The sequence below is a fragment of the Cydia amplana genome, chromosome 3, assembly GCF_948474715.1.
Source record: "Cydia amplana chromosome 3, ilCydAmpl1.1, whole genome shotgun sequence".
In the NCBI taxonomy this organism is placed as follows: Eukaryota; Metazoa; Arthropoda; class Insecta; order Lepidoptera; family Tortricidae; genus Cydia; species Cydia amplana.
The window spans coordinates 2,171,386-2,192,445 of record NC_086071.1 but is presented as its reverse complement, the minus strand read 5'-3'; positions in this window follow the sequence as shown (position 1 = coordinate 2,192,445).

Below are 21,060 nucleotides of genomic sequence, written 5' to 3'. Positions count from 1 at the left end.
ACTTGTTCCTTCCTCTATGGAATTTCACAATGACTCCTGCACGTTTCGAGCTATCCGGCTGTGGAACTGCCTGCCGTTAGACATTAGATGTGCAAAAGCTATTCAAAGCTTTAAAAACCTACTGAAAAATCATTACTTGTGTCGTCCTTAGTTTGCCATTGTCTATATATTTTATGTATGTATTAAGTGTACCTATATTTATACACGATGTTTCATGGCCCATAACTTAATAAAATCTTTTTAAATATAATATAGGTACATGATAAACAATCCTCCAATTGCTAGAATGTCTCTCAACACCTGCACCTGCACCTTACAATATCTAGAAATATTCTCCCTTAATATCCTATTTTTAATTAAGTCAAGTACCTACCTTGTGAAGTTAGCAACGAACCATGAATTCAACAAATTGGTCATAATGACAATTGCCGTACGCAAGGGCACCGTAGGCTGAGGGCCTACCGCGAACCACGTTCGACGTGTTGCCTCTCTATCGCACTTGTAAATTCGTGCGTAAGTGTGACAGGGAGGCAACATGTCGAACGTGGTTCGCGGTAGGCCCTCAGTGCCTCTTGAATAGAAAAGGGTGAAACTGTATTTTCGCTTTATAAGCTGTTAGTACATTTTACTCCGTGTCTACAAGTCTCGTACCATAGTCGACGATGTTAACTGATCATTCTTAAACCTTATTTCAAAGCCATAGCGTTCCTAAATAGTCATTATAATTTTGCTGTTACCCAGCCTTGAACTGTCGCGTGACGTTGTTTTAAATGTCGCTGTTCCTTCGCAAACCTTCGTAACTCGCCTACCGACAATAAATATCGATAATTTTATTCTTCTCTTTCAACAATTACCCCCTTGACCCTGCCTACGAAGCAGGAGGTCCGGGGATCCTGGTAAGAGAATTTACTTGTGTGTTGTTTGTGAGTAATGGATGTTTTCGATGTTTATAAGTATATCGTCTAGTTCCCACAACGCTTAGGGCTGATTTAGACAGCGCGCGAACTCGCATGCGATTTTAGTTACATTGCGGACTCTTGGTTACGTCTAATTCAACCGACCCATCAAAACCCGCAATGCAATGAAAATCGCATGCGAGTTCTCGCATCGTCTAAATGAGCCCTTACTGTGGGATTAGGTCGATCTTTGTAAAATTGTCCTGTACATATGTATGTATTTATATAATTTATGACTATAATCTCAAGAAAACTCTTAGAGAACCGCATTAACAAACAGGGAAATGTAATAACCGCGAATGCCTTCATACATTTCTTCATAAATTTTAAACGATTTCAGTTTACCTACAAAAATGAAGTGATATACCAAAGAGAAGAAAAAGCCTTCAAGAGCCTTAAAGTACCTAGTATTTTTCTTATCTCTGGTATATATAAGTAACGTATTTTGACTGTAATCCAAACCAAAATTTATATGTATAAAAAAGAGCATGATACACGGTTGAGTAGGTATACGTACACCTATCTGTAATCTATTGTACTTATGTAGGTATGCATAATATATACCTACTAATATTAAGTACGTCTCAGTCAAACGCGCCTACTTATTGTCTATTCTAGTTATTAATATGTATAAGATAAATAAAGGATAAAGTACGGAGAAATACTTATCTTAATTTATATAGAAAAAAATAATGACAGTGGTAAGTGTGGACAAAGATGTTGGTATAACAATATTTACTATCAGATGATTGATGATACTGCGAAGCAATTTATCGCCTGATACGTAATGGATTAATACATATATTACGAGTACCATTACATATACATTATGTCGGATACACGTGGCATTGTAATTGGATAGGTACCTAGGTATTTCTTCGTAATCTTAGTTGCATTACCAGTAAGGAAGGTTCGTTATTGTAACAATGGCTTCATGCTTATGTGGGAATATCTGAGGGCCTAGACTGTACAACCTTAATAATTAAACAAAATTAAGTAAGTATCAATAAACAAAAGGATACAACAAAAAGCATCAACGACCTTCTTTTTAATGAAAAAGTTGTTTGGTTTTCTCCTCTTAACCACGGCGAGACGTGACTGGTTAAATAGTCAAATTAATTATAGTTTACTAAAGCGTTTCGTAATGAAGCTATTGTAGTTAAATCGGGAGCCTATAGTAAAAAGAACGCGATTTTAGTATGATTAGTATGGTATACGAAGTTTTAATTCAACTATTAAACTCGACGAGTAGAAAACATTAACGCTTTGAGCATAATTTTTCATTTTTCATTTTTTCTGGTTACGACAGCCAACATGGCAATGATAGTTCCATTAAGCCAAATAATTAAAAAAGTTTTTTGGTGAAATATCGTATTATTTAGCATTTTATTTATTTAATAACAAATAAATATTTACTTTAAGCCCTTGCTACACGGTCGCCGACAAGCTCTAAGCCGACAAGCCTTCAGACCGCGTGGCCTTGGTCCGTCCCGGACCGTGTAGACAGTTGTTTCCAAATGTCAATGTCAATGAGGTTGTCTATACTGCTCTAAAGCCCTTGCTACACGGTCGCCGACAAGCCTACTAACCGTCTGACCTTGGTCTGACCTTGGTCAGTTTTGGTCAAATTTTGTTGGAAACAACTGTCTACACGGTCCGGGACGGACCAAGGCCACGCGGTCTGGGGGCTTGTCGGCGACCGTGTAGCAAGGGCTTAAGAAATACGTCATGGATTGATGACGTCACTCTTTAGCTCGCATCTGATTGGCGTTTCAGTCAAAATGGCTGATTGCAGAATTTTGCACTTTTATTTTATTGAATATATTAATTATCCTAATGTTTATACTGAGATTGGGCCATTTTTTAGAACCATATTAACATATATGTTTCTTTGAAACCATTATTTCCATGATTCTTTGTTACTGTCATCAGGCCAATTGAAGGGATGTTTACAAAAACAACATAACTGCTTAGAGCGGTTGACACGTTTTTAAGAACATTGTTAATCGTTTCAGGTGTCAACCAGTGTAGTCAGTTATATTGTTTTTGTAAACATCCCTTCAATTACTCATAGTGCTTATATATTATGCTGGTTCTGAGTGAAGGTTGTAATTTAATTAAACTGTTGTACGGCTAAGTAATTATTCCATTGCAGTAGTAGCTTAGCCCGCCAGTCACCTCGTGAATTGCATTCAATTATAGGTCTGATTAGCAGTAGGTACAGTTCATCAGGGACAAATACTCATTCGGTTTATTGAGGTCGAAGGGGAGGGTTGTGTCAATCAGTCAGCGTCGACACACTTCATTAGGTACTGGGTCATTCACCCAAAACTTCTGATTTAAACCTAATGGTAGCGTCAATTTACTCGTAGTGCAAAGCGTTTAGAGAAATTGTCTTTTCTTTGATTTTATACCTTGTTTCAGCATTCATACAGCTACTTTAGCCGAAAAATAGGTAAAAACATTTTAAACATTTCTGAACACATTTGAAGATTTTTTTCCTATTTTAGTACTACAATAGGTAAAGAAAGTTTTTTCCTATTTTATATACACAAAATCATTTCGTTATGCCTGCCCCAAAACCCCCGGGTATGAATATTACAAACATCATACGCTTGGGCGGCGTTTTTTCACATATACTTTGGTTCGTATGTAATAAGGTACAAAATAAAATTTAAAACATCTGTCAATCACAAACTAACTTCGATATACATGTATTTAATCCTTTGGTTTTCAGATTATAGGTAATGTAGGTACTTAATTTAACCTTTCACCTGAATAGACGGCAATAAAAAATATGGGTGTGTAATGCTTAATATAATTACAAAAAAACTATCATACATTTGTTATAACGCCATTTGATATATTATTATATGTTATAATGTAATTTTTATTATATATTTCCTTTGTTCTATTGGGATTTCATCTAAACTGTCATTGTTATAATGCCTATTGTAATATATTTTTTTTATAATATATACACATGTGCTATAATGACATTTGTTATATTATATTTTAGTATAACGTAATACTTTATACAATTTTATCAAGTATAAATACATATATTGTATAAAAAAATTTTTTCATATCTAAGTAGTATGCAGACCCAATAATTAAATACAGATTATCATAGTGTAAACATGCCTGACGAAAAAAATTTGCACCCTACTTCTTTTGCTACATATTTTATTCTAGGGGGGTCACAGTTCTAACCTAACCTAACCAATTTTTTAGGTTTTCGATTCAGCGGAGGCCGCAGTTCAAACCTAACTTAACCACTTTTTGCTAGGTATTTCATTCTACGGAGGGTCAAAGTTCTAACCTAACCTAACCCTCCTTTTGCTAGGTAGTTATTCGTTTGTGTGGAGTCGCAGTTCCAACCTAACCTAACCCATTTATGTCATGCAACTATTATGCCATACAAATAATTATGCGATATCACTTGTTATACAAATAATATGCTTTAGAGTGTGTAATAATTATGGCAATGTATATTAGACGAAGTGTAAATATACTTATGACCATTATGCCAATAATAATATTATGTGTACCGTTAATTAGGTATTACGGTAGTATGCCATTCATTACGTTATTCGAAATAACGATATATCAAACTATCATATATAAAAAGTAATTATCAAAAATGTAATGCACCCAAAAAATATGACATAAGTATACTAAAGACAAAGTGACCAAGCACTCCAGAAAAATATATGACATTTATCTCAGTTGATAATTAAATATCTGGGAGACCGAGCTTTGCTCGGAAAACATATAAAAACTCAAAAATGCGCATTTTTCCAGAAATAAGACCTAGTTAGATCGGTTTTTCGCCCCAATAGCAAATTTTATCGAAATCGTTAGAGCCGTGTCCCAGATCCCCGAAATATATATAGCTTGACCAGTAATCTATACATATAATAAAGCTGAAGAGGGTCGAAAGTCTGTACATGGAAGATATTCGAAAAAAAGTTGGTTGGGGATACTTAGAATCGATAACAGAACACGTTCCAACAGTTTTTAGAATTTTTGTCTGTTTGTCTGTTTGTCTGTTTATCTGTTTATCTGTTTATCTGTTTATTTGACCGCGCATCACGTGAAAACGGCTGAACGGATTTTGATGCAAACTTTACTAATCTGTCAAGAAACTCCCTGGCCCTATTTTAGGCTAGAAAAATTCAACCCCTAAAAGGGGGGTGGCCACTACACTCAATTAAGTTATGTTTGCACCTGAATCTTATGGCGCTAACTTAATAAAGTGGTGTAAACTTTTTTTTTGTGTAGGTATGTACTTTGTAAAAAAACAACATTTTTCTTAGTCAATGTCAAACGTGTTTGCAAATACATATTAAATCACATTTATAGACGGGTCTATCGCGGGTTTATTGACAATAATTAACATTATGTGAAGTGGGTGGTTTAAAATATGATGTCTACCCCAAACTTTTTCATACACTTTTCGTCGGGTAGTTGCACAAATCTCTGTTTTGACATTTTGTTGGGACATCAGTTAGCCGCGACCATGACCAGTGAAACCTGTGTCGAAACGTCGGTAAATAAAGGTAATAAAATAAATTTCGAGATAGGCCCGTCTATAAATGTGAGTTAATATGTGTTCGAAACGCGAAAGTTTTTAAATTTTAAATAGGTATTAAGTCTTTGTAAATGTCAAACAATTTGGGACTTGCATTTTAAACGCGTTACCATACCTTTCCGAAAAAAAACGAATTTTTCGCGAAATTCTCGCAACGTATTGAGGTTACAAGGTAGCACGGTCTCAGGAATCTGAGGAAGAATCGGAGACGTTCACGCAGTGCGAAGAGCGGTTGACCGCTCAGCGGATTCGCACGACAGACGCGCTCGACGGTAAGTACTGTGGTGCATCAGCGGATACTGGAGAGCCCAGCACACACATTAACCTACATTAATACTATTGTTCTGTGTTTAAGCACTGACAGCCTGGACGCTTCGGCCTTCCGCCCTACGCGGAGCTCGGCCTTCGGCCTTCGCACTTAGACACTTATACTATTGTTCTGTGATTAAGCACTGACATCCAGGACGCTTCGGGCCTTCGGCCCTACGAGGAGCTCGGCCTTCGGCTTTCGCATTAGATATCCACACCAAAATTCAACCATTGCGGCGGTGTCCCTGACATAGCCTCTCTCAATTTTTTCTATCAAAAAAATTCGCGCTCGCTACGCTCGCGTTTTTAACTTTTAAAGTTAAGCCTTGATAAAGGTGGCATTCTGGGCACCCTACCGAGCGACTACTACTACGACGGACGCTTCGGGCCTTCGGCCCTAAGCGGAGCTCGGCCTTCGGCTTTCGCATTTAGACACTGATACCATTGTTCTGTGATTAAGCACTGACATCCTGGACGCTTCGGGCCTTCGGCCCTACATGGAGCTCGGCCTTCGGCTTTCGCATTAGATATCCACACCAAAATTTCACGTAAACCACTGCGGCTATGTCCATGACATAGCCTCTCTAATTTTTTTTTGTATAAAAAAAAAATTCGCGCTCGCTACGCTCGCGTTTTTAATACGATTTTAAGGGTTAAGCCCACTTTGATAAAGGTGGCATTCTGGGCACCCTACCGAGCGACTACTACTACGACTTAAGCATTGACATTCTGGACGCTTCGGGCCTTCGACCCTACATGAAGCTCGGCCTTCAGCTTTCGCATTAGATATCCACACCAAAATTTCACGTAAACCACTGCGGCTATGTCCCTGACATAGCATCTCTAATTTTTTTTCTATCAAAAAAAATTCGCGCTCGCTACGCTCGCGTTTTTAATACGATTTTAAAGGTTAAGTCTAATTTGATAAAGGTGGCATTCTGGGCACCCTACCGAGCGACTACTACTACGACTTAAGCACTGACATCCTGGACGCTTCGGGCCTTTGGCCCTACGCGGAGTTCGGCCTTCGGCCTTCGCATTTAGACACTGATACTATTGTTCTGTGCTTAAGCACTGACAGCCTGGAAGCTTCGGGCCTTCGGCCCTACATGGAGCTCGGCCTTCGGCTTTCGCGTTAGATATCCACACCAACGTTTCACGTAAACCATTGCGGCTGTGTCCCTGACAACATTTCTCTCATCTCTCAATTTTTTTTATCAAAAAAAAATTCGCGCTCACTACGCTCGCGTTTTTAACTTTTAAAGTTAAGCCTACTTTGATAAAGGTGGCATTCTGGGCACCCTACCAAGCGACTACAACTTAGGCCAATTTATAATTAAACATTTTTTTACACTCTTAAAAGTAATCCCCGGTACATACATATATGTAGATATTTAGTTATGCATACATAAACAACTGTAAATAAAGTGTAAATACTCGGCCTCAAGTTTTTGATATCTATAATATTCTCCTTTCCTCTAATCTTACTTCTAACTAATATAATATTAGACCTAAATTCGAAAGTTTGTTAGGAAGTATGGATTTCTATGTGTATAATTCTTAATTTTTCATGCTCAGAATGATTTGACTGGAGGACAGAATTGGATGATATTTGCCATGGACATGATTTGGATAGGTACAGTCAAGAACGTAAAAATACAAAAGTAGTACTGTATTGTCCGTTATACACCTACTATAACTCTGTGTCGTTTAAATCACGTCTAATATTGGAATAAGGGCGAAAAAAAACTATTGGTTTTGAAGTGTAGTTTTGTTTAGTGGTAAGTACCTACCTATTAATTGTAAAATATTTTATCTGGACTTCAGTCCCCTAATCGTATCCATCTGTCAACTTTACTTCAAGTTCCGCCTCCAGGGGAAAGAGAAATTAGGGATGAATTAGCTTACTGACACAGACCGAATTCCACGCGGGCGGAGCCGCGGGCACAGCTAGTATATGATAATTGTCAAGAGGGCGCTGTTATTCTCATGTATAGGGTGACAATTCAGTGTAGTATGAAAAAATTAGTTCCAGTGAAATTCCGCAACATGGCGCACCCTCAATAGATCCTGGTTCACCTATACTTATATACCCTAACAGTTACTTATTGTTTTTACAGTGCTGCCTATTAAGAATAACATGTCAGAGTCAACTAACGGTAGCGGGTTTGTAACTTTGTATTAATTTGAATATATCCCGAATGATTACAGCAATCTGTATAATCTATATATTATGTACTTACCTATGTACTCATAGGTATGTTATCAAAATTAATGACCAGATTTTGGTGAATGAGGTGTTAATTGATTTGTTTTTAAGTGTGACATAAGCTATAATGTTTTAACCGTGAAAACTCGTAATCGGGTTGACGTTTTTCAAACGTTTTGTTTGTTAGGTTAGGGTAGTGTTATAGCAATATTCTTAATTATGTCACTAATTCATACGAACCAAGTAGATTATAAGAAAAATACTTTGTTTAAAGTCAAGGTATAAAGGAGTTTTACTTTTAAAATACCGGCGTTTATAATAATAAAATCATTTATTTCGAGTAAGTTACACTCATATCTTGGTTAGTAAAAATAATTCTAAATTATGTATTATAGTTCGTTTTTTTTTAGCATTAGAAATAAGGTAAACAATCTTGATGTGTCTTTTAATTGAAAAACACATTTTAAAAATAAGTTACGGCAAATATGTAACAATTATGAATCTAATACGGTCATTTATATTCTTCTGCTTTCATAAGTAATAGTTTTTGATTTTTAAAAAGCGTTTTTCAATTAAAAGACATGTCAAGATCGCTTAGAGTCAGACCGAGAAAAGTCTGCAGCGATTTTGATAGCCCACGCAGTGCAAGTGTCATTTTAAACGTCAAACTTCTATGAAATAATGACGTGTAAATAACACTTGCACTGCGGGGGCTATCAAAATCGCTGCAGACTTTTCTTGGTCTAACTCTATCTTCTTGCAAGTTCTTTCCAATGCTAAAAAACGAACTATAGTATTTAAACCTAGGAATATCTACATCTATACCTATAAACTACATGTTTTTATTACTAGCTGAATACGGCACATGTAGCCTACTGCAGCGTAGCAAATAGGTGGAGTCCAGTCTGTCCCCTATCATCTTCATGATGATGTTGGGGCTGGCGCGAATCCGGCGCACCAGGGATGCGGCCCTCTTGCGAATAGTGGCAAATATCAAATATATCAAATATCAATATCAAATATCAACATTTATTCAGCAAATAGGCCACAAGGGCACTTTTACACGTCAATATGGAATTTACATACAGCAAAAAAAAAACACATCAATAATTATAAAATACAACTAAGCCGTAAATATCAAATCAAACTAACATAGAGATGTATAAAGCCTCTAAATGTCGAATTACAGAAAACGCAATAACAATAGTATTGAAAAAAATAAAAACACAAAGATACAAAAACTATAATCTAAAATTATTTAGAGATGTAAATGTCTCTAAGTGTCATCATAACTAAAAGATTAAAATATATAGTAGTTAATCAAATTATCCTTAGAGATGTATAGGGTCTCCAAGAGTCAAAATCCTGTATACCTAATTAAAACATGGCTTAGAAGCAATCCACCCTGGCTTCGGCGAACATCCCTGATGCGCTACAGAAGCGCGGCAGCCCCATCATCACCCGGAACGCGTTATTGTACTGGACGCGGAGGGCTTCGTAGGCCCGTTTCGTGTAGGTATGAAAGCCACAAACTGCACGAATACAGTGAGGCGCAGTAAGCTCTAAATAGTGTTACTTTCACCTCCCTGGTACAGCGCGCAAACTTGTGAGCAATCATATTCGCGCGGACCGACAGAGCCCTCCGTTCTCGCTCTATGTCTTTATCATCTTTGAGGTCTGCCGTAACGATGTGGCCTAGATATTTAAACGTGTCCACCCTTTCGAGGACTGGACTATAATGTAATATTTTTGTTTATGTTTAAAAATATTTTATTTGATTGATTTAATAGCCGTTTAAAATATTTTTACACAATTTTCAATCGTGGCTGATTGCCGAATTGCCTTTTTATTAATTCCTTTGTTTTTCGCTCATTAATATTGTTTAAAGTGTAATATACCGATAGCTTATTATACAGTAAACTAATGTGGTGGTGTGCAATGAATGGAGAATTAATCTTGAAGCGCGTTTAACCACCATTTTGGAGTCAACGGCAGGTTACCCACATGCTTCTTGTAAAGTATGTACCTACATCATGTCTTGATGTACCTACCTATTTATTACCTTTATAAATAGGCAAAATACATACATTTTCCAACTCGTATCCGTTAGAATCACTTTAGAAGTCACTGAATTGATGTTGTTGTATAAATGAATAGTTGAAATTCGGGCCGGTTGGGGAATAGAAAGCCGCCAGCTAGTCTAATGGTGTTCATTGCGTCAGAGGATCATGCTATGTACTTTCGATTTACGTCACAGGGTGGGGTTGTGACGAATTGAAAATAAAACGTGGTCGTCATAAATAGGTACAAGGGGTGGCAGTTTGACACAAAGTATGATTTAATTACCTAACTAAATAATATAGTGTGACGTTTAGCGCAGGAACAAGTAAACAACAGCGTTGCGTCATTCGGTATTTGTTACTGCAGTTTAAACAGTGTCGCATAATAAAATCTGGGACATCTCACCTCGCTTAACATTCTTCGCAGTCTAGAGCTGAAAACTTCCATTATTATGAAAATGGAAGCGTGATTTATTAAATGCCTCGAACTCCTTTTTACAAGCTGTTTTTAGGGTTCCGTACCTCAAAAGGAAAAAACGGAACCCTTATAGGATCACTCGTGCGTCTGTCACAGCCTATTTTATCCGAAACTACTGGACCAATTAAGTTGAAATTTGGCACACGTAAGTTTGTGACCCAAAGACGGAAATGTAACGTAAACAAATGAATTTTAAATATGGAGACCACTTTTGGGGGGTAAAAGAGCAAATTAAAAAATAAAGTTTTTCAAACTATATCGTGTTACATATCAAATGAAAGAGCTCATTTTGAGTCTCAAGTATATTTTATTTATAATTTTAAGATAAATAGTTTAGCAGTTATTCAAGAAAATAGGCAAAAAATGACCATTCCCCCCCCCCCCCCTTTATCTCTGAAACTACTGGGTCTAAAATTTTGAAAAAAAAACACGAAATAGTTCTTTACCTATAGATGACAGGAAAACCTATTAGAAATGTGCAGTCAAGCGTGAGTCGGACTTGAGTACATAGTTTTTGATCCGACCCCTACGGGTTTTTAAAGACATTTTCATTTCTCGTGCTCTGAAAGAGGGTCATTGTTGTTCTAAGGTGTGCAGAAAATGATACGTTTCTGCACTAGAGCATTTTACGTTCCAAGTAAGGTAAAACACCCAATTATCGACACTTTAACGTCGAGATTCGAGTATTTTTTAAATATCTGGTTTCTTTATGATAATACATGCTTCTTTAATGCACTGGGTAAAATTTTAGGGTTCATTCTATATTATTTTAAAGTAAAAAGAAGTGTAATACTAATAACTTAGGAAAAAAAACAAGATAGATTTAGGCTCTTTTTAGCCTAGTTATCGACTGCATACTTCCATATATCGACACCCAGTAATCGACATGTTCCAATAATCGTGATCTAGTAATCAACATGTTCTATTTATCGTCATCCAAATATCGACCTAACCCCAAACACCATTCCCAAAAAAAAGTCTTATTCAGTCTTTTAATCATTTTAATTAGCTAAAATAAACAAACAGGGGCATGTTGGCATGTAATGGTTTGGTATCCTATTTCGTTTCTTCTTCTTATTTTCTTTATCTATTAGTCTATTTTGCTTTTCCATCTCTCTCTGTTTTAACTGTCTTTCTCTTCTCTTTCTTGGGCTTTAATTTCTTTTAGTCTTGCTGTTTCTCTTTCTTGTTTCTCTTTCACTTCATGATAATCCCTCCACGTTTTACTTGTGATGGCAGAAGGAACTTATCTCTTAATTTTCTTTTTTTCCCTTTTTTATCTTCATCTTCTCCGGGCCAAAATAAATTTCGTTTAAATGGCGATGGAATATATGTATTTCCCACTTTATTTGCAACAGATTTTGATGTATTAGGGCTTATCATCTCTTTTAAAGGTGTTTTTTCTGCAGCACTTTGAAGAATACACATTGAAAAAGTTGAAGGTAACTGAAGTAAACCTCTTGCTTGCTTCGATGAACTTGGCTGATTCATGATCAAAGCTTCATTGGACTTTCCTTTGGATTCAGGTGTGAAGTGGTCTCTTTTGAAGATGTTATTTCTACTACAGAATTTTCATTGAGGGTAAATGTTAAAGTGCAGGTATTGGAAGCTGTCTGAAGTGGATTTATTACTTGGTTGGAAGAACTTTGCTCATTAACAATCAACACGTCATTAGACTTTTCTTTTGGTTCGGGTCTGGTCGTCTCTTTTGAAGTTGCGGATTCTGCGGCAGCTGAAGTTGAAGAGCAAGATGTCGAAGGTATTGCAACTGAATCTATTAAGTTGGACCAACTTGGCTTATCAATAATTGATGTGTTATTTGTTGTTTCTTTTGATTCTTGTCCGCTAGTTAGGTTTGTCAGTATATTCGATGTAGAATTATTAGATGTTGTGGTTTCATTTAAAGGAACTGAACTTGCAACATTGTTATCACGATTTTATGCTACATTGGAAACATCTACTTGAATCAAGTCAACTTCAGCTTGCATGGATCGTTTATTAACGTGAACTGTATGTTGAACTCTCTGTTTATTGCTAGCCCATATTATATACAGTGACGTGTCTTCCTCATTTAACCGAGAATTTAATTCATCTCGACCTTTATAAAAGAGTTCATTGAAAAACTGCAACTTTTCTGTCCCCAACTTTGCCACTATTTCCTTTTCCAAGAAATTAAAAAAGAGTGCCTGTTCCGTTGCAACTTGCGGGTTTTGTCGAGTATCTTATCATGTAATGTAATTCTGGGTACACCAAACTTTTTTGCAGCAGTTGCAATTTTCTCTCCTTTTCTGACTGCTCTACCGCCTGTGCCACTTGAAGAGGCGTGTAATTCTTTTTAGGCGCCATGCCTGCAAAAAATGTCGGTTACTGGAACATGTAGACTAACATATAGAATATCCAATCATCGACACATCGGCTGTCGGTCATTGGAACGTATGGGATATCCAATCATCGACACGGCTGTCGATCATTGGAAGCAGTTTGAATATTTAAATGAAAGACCTATATATTTAGAGTGCTGAACAAGCTTAGCTAAATAATATAATAAAGTGCACAAAATAAAATAAAAAAACGTTTCGACATTTGTCGAAGATTGGAAAAAGCAAAAAAAAAATCTCCAATTACCGACAGGCGTGTTTTGACATTCTAATATAACCTCACCCTTCTAATGAAATTATTAAAAAGTTGTGAATTTCTATCCTAATTTTATAAATAACTAACATTTTCGATAAAGCAAAACAATTAAAACTTATGGGCAATAAATCTTACTCACCTCCTTAGCGATGTCACTAATAAAACTGGATTTCGTTGGAGATATACCGCGGTCGAAACATATCATTACGCCATTTTGTACAAAATGGCCGAATGTATAAAACGTCATCCGCAAAGACAGCTAGATAATCCTCGTCTATTGTTTATGCTTCAAATGCGTTCAGAAATTAGAAAGTACTGTTATTTTTCATTGTAAACTTTTTTAATGTCGGACAATGGTGCCTTGTCGAAGATTGGGTGTTTTACCTTACGATTTAAAAAAAAAATTACAATGGGCAATTGAAATTTGGGTTTAAATGGATTTGTTATACAATTTCTATTCTGATATTTAACTCCGCATTCCATAAATAACGATCCGATTGGCTAAATCGTTAATTGAAAGTACCCTCAAGAAATACTATGAACATTTATATTTACTCATGTTTTTAAAAAACACATGCATTTTACTTTCCTCGTATACGAAATGAAAAGTAGAGTGTTTAACTCAGGAGAAAGGCATCATTTCAGCCTCGGACTATTGGCGCTATCACTGCGTTCGAGCTACTGCCTCGGCAGAAATGAGTGCCTTTCACCCCTTGGTTAACAATCTACTATTTACTCACTTATCATTAAAAAAAACATATTGTTAAAAATACATGTAACGTAAAAAAATGAATTTTAAATATGGAGGCCACTTTTGGGGGTAAAACAGCAAAGTAACTATATCGTGTTACATATCAAATGAAAGAGCTCATCTCATTATGTCATTTCATTCATCTCAAATATTTTTTTTATAATTTTAAGATAAATAGTTTAGCAGTTATTCGACCATTCCCCCCCCCCTTTATTTATTTATTTAAACTTTATTGCACAAAATATATACAACAATGTACAAATGGCGGACTTAATACCAAATGGCATTCTCTACCAGTCAACCATAGGGCCAAACAGAGATACCTTCAATTGGTGCAGAGAGAGAAAATATATTGAGTGAGTTAAAAAAACCAAACTATACTTATAAATTACATAAATAAATAAATTATATATAAACTACCACATATTTATAAATACTTTTAAACGAGCAATTCTTGTATATTTATTTATTTATATGTATATATATATTTCGTGGATCTCGGGAACGGCTCTAACGATTTCGCTGATATATGGGGGTTTTCGGGGGCGAAAAAACGATCTAGCTGGGTTTTATATCTCGGAAAACGCGCATTTTTGAGCTTTTATGTGTTTTCCGAGCAAAGCTCGGTCTCCCAGATATTATTTATAAAATACATACTATAAATATAATAATGATCGATATTATTCGAACTCTTGCTTTAGCAAATGCTTACGTAACATCCGCTTGAAAGAAAACTTACTAGTAGCTTGTTTAATATTTATCTCTGAAACTACTGAGTTTACCTGAAGATGACAGGAAAACCTATTAGAAATGTGCAGTTTTTGATGGGTTTTTTTAAAAACATTTTACTCCCTTTTCATTAAAAAAAAAACATATTGTTAAAAATTGTGTAATGTACGGAACCCTTGGAACGCGAGTCCGACTCGCACTTGGCCAGTTTTTTATCCTTATCCTTAACTTTAACTTCCCGATTTCCGATTGAGCTGAAATTTTGCATACCTACATATGTACGCTTGACCACTGATGATAACATGGAGCTGATCTGACGATGGAGACGAGGTGGCCATGGGAACTCTGTGATAAAACAACGCAAACTAATTGTGTTTGGGATTGTTAGAATTGTCTCTATGAGTAGGTATTAGTAGCCTGAAGATGTACAAGTACAGTCAACAATAAAAGCTTATACTAAATTTGATCACAACATTCACAACTGTATTTATTAAGACAACAGGAGCGTGTACCTTTCGACGCATAATGCCAAAAATGCAAAACGCCATTTTGTCATTTCGCGTACTGAAAAAAAAAGCACGCATAACGCCAAATACGCTGTATACCAAAAACGCTTTATGCCAAAAAAACGCATAATACCAAAAACGCAATACGCCATTTTGTCGTTTCGAGTATTGAAGAAAAACATCCCCCATAATGCCAAAAACGCAGAATGCCAAAAACGCTAAACATAATTAATTATGTTAACAGAAAGAATTTGTACCGATTTGTACTCCTAATTTTACACTAAAATGTAAGTTGTTGCTCAGTACTTTTTATCTTGTAGTTGCCAGAAAGCTCGCGAAATATGCATGAAACTGAGTTTAGCGGCGTTGCGGTACTATGTCGCGAAACCAGCATCACAATTACACGAACAGAAAGCTATGCAAGCTCAGGCAACAGGCACTAAAATCTAAATCGTACTACTACTACTACTATTATTAATGAACTCGACTGTAATAAATCCTCATATATAAAAAAAAATTGCCATGTTGCCAGGGAGCATCATTTGTTACCAAGGCGTGATAGAAATTCTTTTTATCACGCCGATCTCTGCATCATGGGAAAACAATAGAAAAATAACATTATATTTGCTCTGTATGTAGTAAAATGTATTACATTAATAGCTTGTTTGAATTATTTCACGATGTCTTGCGTGTGGATCTCGTTGAAATTGTCGGTAACAGGACCCTGCCGTAAGACGCCCCACCAGCCGCAGCCTGGACTTTCTTCTAGATGTTGCTGGCATATCCGTCTGTTGGCCGGAATATAATATATATTATGATGATACAGCAATTTCACTTTTAATAGATTGTGTGGATATAAATACTGGCAATATACGTGTTTGTCATAGGTTAGCTTTTGGCATTATACGTATTTAGGTTTTGGCATTATGCGTATTTAGGTTTTGGCATTATGCGTATTTAGCTTTTGGCATTGTGCGTATTTAGCTTTTATATAGTTTTGGCATTTGGCGTATTTGGTATTTCTACAGATTTGGTATTATACGTATTTGGCATTAAGAGAATTTGGTCTATTGCGTTTTTGGCGTTTAGCGTACGAATGGCGTTTTGTGTTATTGGCATTATGCGTCGAAAGGAGCGTGTATAGGTGGTGCCGTTGCCGACTTCGTCTGCGCGGGATGATGATGATAATGATGATTGACATAAACCATCCTATGTGCTTCTCAGGTTTCAGTTCAGCGGTTTAAGCGTGAAGAGGTAAGAGACTGACAGACAGAGCTACTCTCGCATTTATAATTTTATAATACTAGCTAATATTAGTAATATGTAGGTATATAAAATTAGGCACTTCGAGCTCTCATGAGTCATGACACAATCCTCTTAAAGGGAGCCGAACCTCGGAACTTTGCAGGCATGATGGCTGTTGAGCTAAAAAGGTTCCCTTTACCATGAGGTATAAAGATGACTTTATCATGTCATTGTAGACGTTATTAATAATTATTCATGTAAAATAATAGAAAGTATTTAGGTATTTGTAAGAAATATAAATAACACAAATAATTATCGTAATAGCTTCCAACTAAAATAACAGAGGATAAACTTACACACATTCCAACATACCAACGCTGCGCTTAAAATACTTGTCATTCATTATATACTTAATTGTTATCATCTTGACTCAACAAAACAGAAAAAACTTTGTTTTGTCTGTTTCTTATCCTATCTTTTATTAAAACACAAAGACTACATACAGTCCTTTGTGTAAGCGAGAAGGGAATATTACCAATGTCCAATTGTCCAGTTATCCACACACATTCCATACCGGCTTCCGTTCATAATTATCACTTAAAAACATCCGCTCGATGATAAAAAAATATTTTTTGTAACAAAATATGTTTCTATTCTGGACCCTGGAGACTACATTTACCGTATTTTTTACCGACGGGGTTTTCCGCACGTTATTAATGAATGTAATGCATAAGTACCTATTAATTGCTTCATATAAGCATGGACTAACCTATTAGGACTCGCAATCGCCATTTTGAGTAGCGTACCCCGGAAGAAAACATTTTTTTTGTATTAGACTTAGATGGCGTCGGTCATTCAGCGGGCTGTAGGTTGTGTAGCCCATTCCGCAAGAGGGCGCTGCCACTAGAAGAGTTGTAGACGTTGTAGTTGTTAAGGTGTAGTTCTTAGTTTTTCTTAAACGAATGGATAGATGGCGCAATAATTTTAATATTAGGTAGCTGGTCAACCAAATCTTGTCAGTAAAAAAAGGCGCGAAATTCAAATTTTCTATGGGACTACATTTTTCAAATTTGCCGCCTTTTTCTACTGTCAAGATCTGGTTGACCGAGTATACTACCGCATCATTTGCGTTTCTATGTGTGAACAGCGCATCTGTACACGTGTCATTGTGTGAGTTAGTTGTTATTATTATAATTAGGGCTGACTTTCGTTTTTTGTCACAGATAGCAATCAAATGTATATGTTTTAGATAAAAATGGTCTTCACAGCAAGATGTGTTGTCGTTAATTGTGTAAACACTAGCAGAAATAGTGACTGCAAATTTTATAGATTTCCAAAAGTAGTGTGGAAACAAGAACACGCAATAAATGGATAATTGCCGTAAGGAGAAAAAAAGTAAGTCACCTAACCTAACCTCTAAAATCATACCTTCCTTAAATACGCAAAAATTTGATTTATGTTGTAAACGTATCAAGTTTTAACGGTGAATTATTTTGTTATAGTCCCGATGGCACTCAAAACCGGACGACAGAATTTGCAGTGCTTACTTTATTGTTGGTAGAAAGGCTGATGAAAGTGATGAACAAGCCAGTCCCAGCTATGTTCCAAGAATCGAGACAAATCAAGACGGATTGACGAAAATGCGGCAATATCGAGGTTCCAACGTTATATGGAACGAAGAAACGCGAAAAAATAGAAGCTGTTAGTGCTATTAATACAACTAATACAAGTGACTTTGAATTGCTGGAAAATAGTGTTAGTGTGACTTCAAAATATTGATAGTGAATGTCAAGTGGACCTGTATACAGGTGTACAAAATCCAGGAAAGACGTTTACGTGCAACAGGTACATATTTTATGGTAAAAAAACGTGATGCCGAAGTTCAAACAGAAATATGTAGATATCAGTACCAGTGTACGAAGATTATTAAGCATTTTAAAATAACAAAACTCGAAGTCTGTAATACTGCTAAAAGTATTTCTCTGGATCTAGCCACCATAACTGACAGTAAATATTTTGCTGGATTTTAATTTATTAAAACCAACGAACAGGGGCCGATTGCATAACAAACTACAACTAATAATACAACCGGAACTCCTTATTTAATAAGTTAAATTAGAAAAGGAGTTCCGCTTGTAATATTAGTTGTAGCAAGTTGTAATTTGTTATGCAATCGGCCGCAGCTTGTAGATCTTGCAGGTGTTACTCTTAACAACTTCAACTTTTTATTAAAAACTACACAAATAAATTATATGGTGAGCGAAAAAGATAGACTTCTACTTTTCTTGATGAAAATAAAACTTGGTGTCACATTTTCAGCACTCAGTGTTTTGTTCGGTATTCATAGAACAACAGTGTCAAAAATATTCTGCCCGTATGTTGAAGAAGTAGCAGCTGTTACATCAAATTTGGTTTTTTGGCTAGAATGCTTCCGTCCGGAGTATAGTAACACTAGAGTACAGAGTTGCCTATAGTACCTACAGAGCAAGTATAGAAGTACCATCAAGTTTTGCTAATCGTGTGTATTGCTACTCACACTATAAAAAGGGTTTTACCTCAAAAGTGCTTATTGGTATTACTCCAGGGAGGCTTCATATCGTTCAAGTCAAAAGAATGTGGTGGAAGAAAAAGTGTCTCCCAAATAACGAGTCAGGATTAGTAGACTACTTAAAAAATTGGGATATTGTCTTGGCTGATAAGGGATTTCCGGCAATAAAGAATGTAATTGATGAAAGTGGAAAAGAAATTGTTTTTTTAGACTGGAGGAAACCGGCCTGTTTTGAGAAAAGTCGTCGACATCTCTTCTAAATACCTAAAACTGGTATGGATGTGTTCCTCGTGATCTCTAGAATACGAATTGACCGGTTTTGGTTTATGGAGGGGGGGACGGGTCGAAAAAAGGGGGGGGGGGGGGCAAAGATGTCGGCCGACCATCATTGATATTTGTGCTATTATCTATGAAAAGGGAGCTTATTGCCGATGGCGCTTACGACACTGACATCGATAAGCAAAAAACGTAGTAGTTTAAAATTGGGGATTCTGGCACATGTTTAGTTGTTTTGATTCCCAATTTAGCAATTAAGTTTCTTTGAATACTGGAACATTCAATGTTGCTGTCTATCCAATGCGGAGGTCAATTTATGTTATGTGACGCTGATGGACTGATCAGTCATGTTGTGTTAGAAAACTTAAATCGGATTTAAAGGTCCCTTTGTAGTTTTTTATAAATAACTCTTAGACATAGACATAGAAAAGTTTTATTCAACATCACATGAAGTTGCACGCTTAAACGGTGACCTGTAGCAAAAATGATCTGATACATAAGTAATCTTCATAAAATTTTCTACATTAAATATTCTATACGCTTTTTCGCTAGGATCAATATTTAAAAAAATATTTAAGGGAAAAAGTTAATTATAATCAATTGTTAATATTTTTTGTAAACGGTGGCCTGTAGCAAAAAATGTTCTGATACATAAGTAATCTACATAAAATTTTCTACATTAAATATTCTGTACACTTTTTCGCTGGGATCAATATTTAAAAAAATATAAAAGGGAGAAACTTAATTATAATCAAACAATTAATCAATCAATTTTTTGTTAATAACTCGTAAACGGTGGCCTGTAGCAAAAAATGGTTTGAAACATAAGTAATCTACATCCAATTTTCTACATTAAATATTCTATAAAAAAATTCGGTAGGTTCAATATTTAAAAAAATATTTATGGGAGAAAGTCAATTATAATCAATTGTTAATAATTTTGTAAATAACTCGTAAACGGTGGCCTGTAGCAAAACATGTTCTGATACATAAGTAATCTACATAAAATTTTCTACATTAAATATTCTGTACACTTTTTCGCTGGGATCAATATTTAAAAAAATATTTATGGGAGAAAGTTAATTATAATCAATTGTTAATATTTTTTGTAAATAACTCGTAAACGATGGCCTGTAGCAAAAAATGTTCTGATACATAAGTAATCTACATAAAATTTTCTACATTAAATATTCTGTACACTTTTTCGCTGGGATCAATATTTAAAAAAATATTTAAGGGAGAAAGTTAATTATAATCAATTGTTAATATTTTTTGTAAATAACTCGTAAACGGTGGCCTGTAGCAAAAACTGTTCTGATACATAAGTAATCTACATAAAATTTTCTACATTAAATATTCTGTACACTTTTTCGCTGGGATCAGTATTTAAAAAAATATTTAAGTGAGAAAGTTAATTATAATCAATTGTTAATATTTTTTGTTAATAACTCGTAAACGGTGGCCTGTAGCAAAAAATGTTCCGAAACATAAGTAATCTAAAGTCCGTCAACCAAATCTTGTCAGTAGTAAAAGGCGGCAAATTTGAAAAATCGCGGGTTAGCAACACTGTGTTCGAATAATTCCAAAATGCGTGTCATCTGTGTTTTATCTGTGGAATGTGGATCGTGAAATTCGTGAACGACAGCCGTCACCTTATTTGTTTTCATTTGGTTTTCATTCTGAATCGTTTCTGTTTCAAGAGATATTTCTGCTGTCACCATTAAATACCAATACATTAAATGAGAATAAGCAAAGCTAAGGGGCC